Raw genomic sequence first — 6,042 nt, forward strand, 5'->3', positions numbered from 1 at the left:
AATTAACCAGTTCATATTAAAAAAAGATATAGTGGTTTATTTTGTGGGTGTAACTTAACTCTCACAGACACCATAACAATAACCTGCGATCAACATACTGTACCACTTCGAGGGAATGCAAAAACATGAGCTGGGTGATCCACAACATATGCAATAATTAACCCCTCTGCGCAGAATAAGCATTAACACTTTGGAACAGGTAAGTCAAGGCATCAACATAATAAACACATATGAGCATCAATTTAGATAACCCAGGTAAGCTGAGGTAGCAATACCATGGATGTACACAGGCAACAATACAGGTATGTTCCGATAATAGGTAATAAACACATATAGGCAATGAAGAAGGATAAACGCATATAAACTCCCTTAAGGAGTACCCATAACTATATTAACCTCTACAGTATGAAACAACAACAATCACAAAATAAGGGGGTGCACTCAGTACAGCCATGGGGTGTTCCCTGGAGCCCCTCCCTTTTAGCCCCCTGGGATTTGGACATGCCCCCTCCCACAAAGGAGGAGGGTGGAGGTGACAGACCCTCCTCTCCCAAGTCCACCTCCCCTGTGGGACCTGCTTCCCCAGCAACTCATGCTCCCATTCTGAAGCAGCCAAGGCTCGTCCCCTGGTGGCCAGTCACATGATGACCTCTCTCTGGTGGCGACTCTGGCTCCTTTCAATGGCCTGGGGCCCCACACTGGGCACCCCGGGTGCTCCCATGGGAGCCGAGCCCTTACTGGCTCCAGTTCCCCATCCTCACACCAGGGGTCCTTCTTTTTCCCGGGCCCTGCTCTGGGCACTGGGGCTGTTTTAGTTTAAGATGGAGCCACACTGCGGGGCTCCGGTTACTTGGCCAAGAGCCAGGGCTAACTTGAGCAGCCTCAAGCTGCTCCCAGGGCCAGCTCTCCATGTGTGAACTTGCGCACCTGGCAGGGCCCAAGCAGCCTCGAGCTGCTCCCAAGGCCGGCTCTCCATGTGTCGATCCATGCACCATCTACCCAGCTCCTTGCTGGGTTTGCAGGGTCAAGCTGCCTTGAGTGGCTCCTACAGTCTGATCACCTTGCGCTCATCCATGCACCGTCAAGGCTCAGGTGGGGTCCTGAGGATGGTCATCTCTGGAGCGCCTCTCTCCTCGCCATCCCTTGCTGCATTTCTCTCTCCAGTGTACCAAGCATGCTCTCCTTTTGTACGCTTTCAGGAGCTCCACCCCCAAAGTTCTCTGGACCTGGCAAAACAGTTTCAAACCAGGTCCAGACTCCTTCTTGCCCCCTCCCTTCAGGGAAAGGGCATGGCATTGTTTACTCTGGCTTGCTTCTGACTGGTGGATGGGCTCTGCCAATCAGAATGGCAGAATCTTGAGCCCAGGCCTCATCAGGAGCTCAAAAAGGTAAGTTTGCTACACTACCTTCACTTCTTAATAACCAAAACAAAAAATATTAATCTTCTAAAAATTTGAGCAGTTATTTGTGGCTAGTTTGTGATATTAGGACTCACATTGGGTAGTCTAGCAATTTGTAATTTCCCACCAAGTCCAGTGGAACTTTTCCTAGTGTAACTTATTAATTGTAAATAAGGGTATCGCAGTCAGGCACTTTGTCCATGGTAGAAATTAAAAAAAAAAATAAATCGAGCTATGAAATTCTAGTATAGGTTTACAGTATAGCTAGGGCCTTGTTGCATGTTGCACTTTGAGCTGATCAGATGTTGATCAGGGTTAGTGCTAGCTCGAGTTTGTAGCAGTCACACCTTAAGACTGAAAACCTTCTCTGACTGTCCCCCACCTGCACAGCTGTAACTTGACACTAGAGAACTGGCAGTCAGGACCCTGAATTGCCACAGCAAGGCTGGTGAGCCAGGACAGGCATCTACCTCTGCTCCAGGTAGAGGTGTGTGAGAAATCAGTTGGGGATACAATAAGTTTCAGGTTCCTGAGGTAACATACCATTATGTACATTGCCCCGAGATATGGATTTCATTCCCCCCACTACCCTCCACACTCTGATTTAAAATCTTAAACACTGGGGGAAGCTTATTCTACTTTTTATGAGTGTATTTGGACAAGCTTCCTTCATCATCATACAAATAATCTACCTGCCAGTTCATGAAGAATTATTGCTCAGTAAAATAAAAGGCTATGTTCAATCAAGGATCCCATCACCTATTTTCAATGTACCTTATTTGTTAAAAAAATGTAAAGGGGTTACATATGAAAAGGTACAATTGTATTTTTGCAGAAAATGCCAGTGAAATATTTGGGGTCTGACTCCAGGCCCTGTTATACTATTGAAATTGTAATTAGAGAGGTCTTTTCTGCCTTTTTTTTTTGTCAGGCTGATCCTGGCATGAGTTGGTTTTTTAGTTTTATTAGGACTGCTGCTGGCTTATGATAATCATGTGACTCAAGCATTTGCTGGGCCTCTCTGGCACCATGTTAATACTTATTTGCTTTAAAAAGGCCAGTTAGCTTTATATACCTGAACCTATTCTAGTACGTTTTCACCAATAATGCTCCTCAAGGTTCTGTTCTGCTCCCTATATTTTGCATTGATGAATATGTTTAAAGTAATGTTTGTTGCCACTGTTTAGCTAACAACATTTTGCTTACTTCATCTTTGTGAAGGACAGGATGAATTATTGCATGGGATAAGCAGAACTGCTTTACCCACACAGTCTAATGTAATTCTCAGGTGAGGCTTAAACCAAAATGAATCCATATTTTCTAAATTTGCATTAGTTTGATTGATGTGTGCTTTGAAGAGGGAAGTCATCTTCCTCTCAGTTTTCTCCTTTTCTTGCAGAGGTACTAAGAGGATGGTATTGGAGTTATGCTTCTTGGGAGAATGGTTTGTGGAGGTTCAGAATACACTTCAAGCTCATGGGGTTATAGCCTTTTTCAAGAATCCTTCTTATCATGTTTGGTCTGTTTTCCATGTTTGATCATGTATGCATTTATTTTGTTATAAATGCCCCTTTGTTTCACTCTTTTTTTGTATTGCTCAGAATCAAGTTAAGGAAATGTTAACTGAGAATCAGAGTGATATTTTTCTTTATGTTGAATAATATCCAGCTCCACAAGCTGTCCCATTGCAGTCAGTTTGGCTAAAGAGTGGTGTGGCTTTGTTGTTAACTCTTTTCTTCCTTTATCTTCAGAACCATTCTACCATCTTATATATAGTTAATGTCAGCCATGATCGCTCCGTCCTTAACTGTTACACTTGTTGAACTCTGATATCATAACTCTTTTCTGGGTTCATATATCTTGGGATGTGTTCGTGCTGTTGCTGTTATTCACTAAGTACTCTGTGTATAAAGTATATAAGACCAATTCAGTAGTGTAACTGTGGGGTGGGTGGGGAGAAAAGGGGCATGAACCCTGGGTACTGACTTAGAGGGAGCAACAGAATGGCACTCCCTCTTTTGGAGTCTTTCAGACTCTGGAGTCAGGAACAGCCAGTCATAAAGGGGTGGCACCTAAGTCTTGGTGGAGTTTCAGCTGGTTTCACAAAGGCACAGACATCAGGTCTCCCTATAGTCATTTAATTGCTGCTTACCTGTGGGAAAGAGGTTTGAGATACACCTTTTTTCTCTCTTCCTATATCCTGGCTTATTGGTCTCCTCTGCTTAGCATTCTGAGTGCTGTGAATTCCAGTCCTAATCACAGAAGTCTCTTCATTTCGAGTTTGTGGAGCTTAGGTGCATAACTTGGCTTTGTGGAGTACATGTCTGGAGGTGGGAACCTAATTATTTGGTGCTTAGATGCTCAGTGGTGCCAGTCTAAAGTCCTTTTTTGGATTTGGGCCTTAGTTCTTCCTACTGAAAAAACACAAACCTTGAGCTTTGAAGCCTTAAAAGAGTAAAGAACTGACTATTAACACCAGCTAGTGAACAAGAAGATAGGTATGCGGGCTGGGGGAGATCCGGGCCCTTTTTTGCGCCGTGTGGGCTGTGGCCAGCAGCCCGGGCACATTGGGTCGGAGAAAACAGGCGGCACGCTAGAATTAGTCATGGATGTGTAATGGTTGATTCAAGATTGTTTACTTACACCAAAGATGGTCGCGAAGTAGGCTGGACAGTTTCCCAGGCACAGCTCTGATTAAATCCTCGTTTGAGGACTACGACAAGCTTGGGTCTTTCCCACAGAATTATTGAGGCTCCGTGGGTCCTTTTGTGCGCAGGGAAAGGGATACGTCAAGGATTGCGAATGGCAACGGGGAGAGGCTAGAGGCTGATCAGACCTCTGTTGCCTGCTTGAAATGCACTGGGTCCGATAGGCTCTGCAGCGCTTAGAGATCTTCACACAGCGTGAAGTCTCCTCCTTCTGGTGTTCATGGAGTCCTCCAACTTGGGCGGAAACCACTCAAGCTTTTTATACGGCTAGCAAGCCAATCGCTAGCCGCCACGTGTGAATAATTTCACGCAAGCCAATAATGGGGCTCGAATTATCATACAAATGGTGGGAACTCTTTGCAACGAGCATTTCTTAACTGCAAAGAAGAAATGCACACTGCAAAGAAAGCTACAAATTGGTGGGAAAATAATTCAGTGGTGCCAAAGCACACACAAAACAAAAATCACACCTCTGGGTTGTGACTTCCCCCCTTGCTGAAGGCACAACTGAATTATGCCGCATGCTTGTCATTCGAGTGATCCAGAGCTTATCACGAGTTGTCAAACGAACAAACAAACAAACAAACAAACAAACAAACAAACATAAAATTCCCCAACATAAAATTCGCTCTCCTGGGATTAAGTTGCACAATAACCAACACAAATACACATAACCAAATTCATAACAAAACTACACGATCAGGGCTTCAGTGGGCGTCATGGCGAAGTCGTACGTCAGGCCCTCACTTTTTTTGATGATGTTATCCTTCTCAGGGCTTTTCTTCACCACGCATTCTGAATTCCAGATCTGTAAACAAAAAAACCTCAAAAAAAAAATAGGTTAGCGCATCTCAACATATTTACAAAGTTTCCATGGAACTCTACTATAATACAAGTGTTCACCACTCTAAACTACCCTCTCTTGTACACTCAACTAGATGAAATTGTCGAGGAGCCGTCATCTAGCTCTTCTAGATAATGGAAACCTAACTCATAGGCCAGTTGCCATTGACCTGTGTCCCCTAAAATCCGAAGCTGCCACTTATAGAGTCCAGAATGCTGTAGGAGAAATCCAAACATGTATCGCTCTTCTGGTGTTCTCTGTGGCAATGATGGAAGATCGGATTCATGATGTCTTGTGCCTTGAATCTCAGTCGGGTGTCGACAGTCCCGATCAATAGATAATCTTGGCTTCATCAGGATACGCAGTCGTGACAATTGACGAAGGAGAGGCCAATTAGTCATGCTTAAACTCCATGGACATGAGTTCCAGCCATGAGACTATAGCCTCGTCAGACTCCATTTCAGATTCTTTGTATAACTGTTGTAATTCCATCCAAGCACAAATGCGACTGGTGACGACATCTCGCTCATCTGTTACTTGATTGATCGTGGCTATAGGACACGCTGCTCTTTCGGGAGTTGATGTTGTTATAGGCTGAACTGCCGCTGCAGGAGTCACTATTGCTGTTACTTCTTAAGGCAGGAGGGGCGGATGCACTCCTCCGCTTGACTCTGTCTTTCATTGGCAGGAAGGTGTGGTTGGCAGAGGCGGCGCTGCGTCGCTAGGCAGGGTTGCTGGAGACGACACTGCGTCGATGGGCGGAGTCGCTGATCAAACTCTCGCGGATTCCTCCGAAGCTCCACCCATCTTTTCCGGTTCTTCCATGCGGTCTCCCTCTTGCTCGGCACCATCTTGGGCTGGCGTTTCAGGATCCCTTCTCTCAGCCGCTTCTTTGACCGCTTGAACAGCCATATGCAGCTGGGCCTTCAAACTTAAATCCTTATTCATTAAATCAGCAATTGTACAGAAATTTGCACTTAATTCTCCCACCTTGTCGTACCGCGGGGCCACCCTCTCATCTGCGGCGCGTTCCTCCATCTCCAGATTTTCGCGGAGCTCAGATGGAAGCTCGCGACCCCTTAATCTAGAC

This window comes from Alligator mississippiensis, chromosome 1 (genome assembly GCF_030867095.1).
Source record: "Alligator mississippiensis isolate rAllMis1 chromosome 1, rAllMis1, whole genome shotgun sequence".
NCBI classification, from domain to species: Eukaryota; Metazoa; Chordata; order Crocodylia; family Alligatoridae; genus Alligator; species Alligator mississippiensis.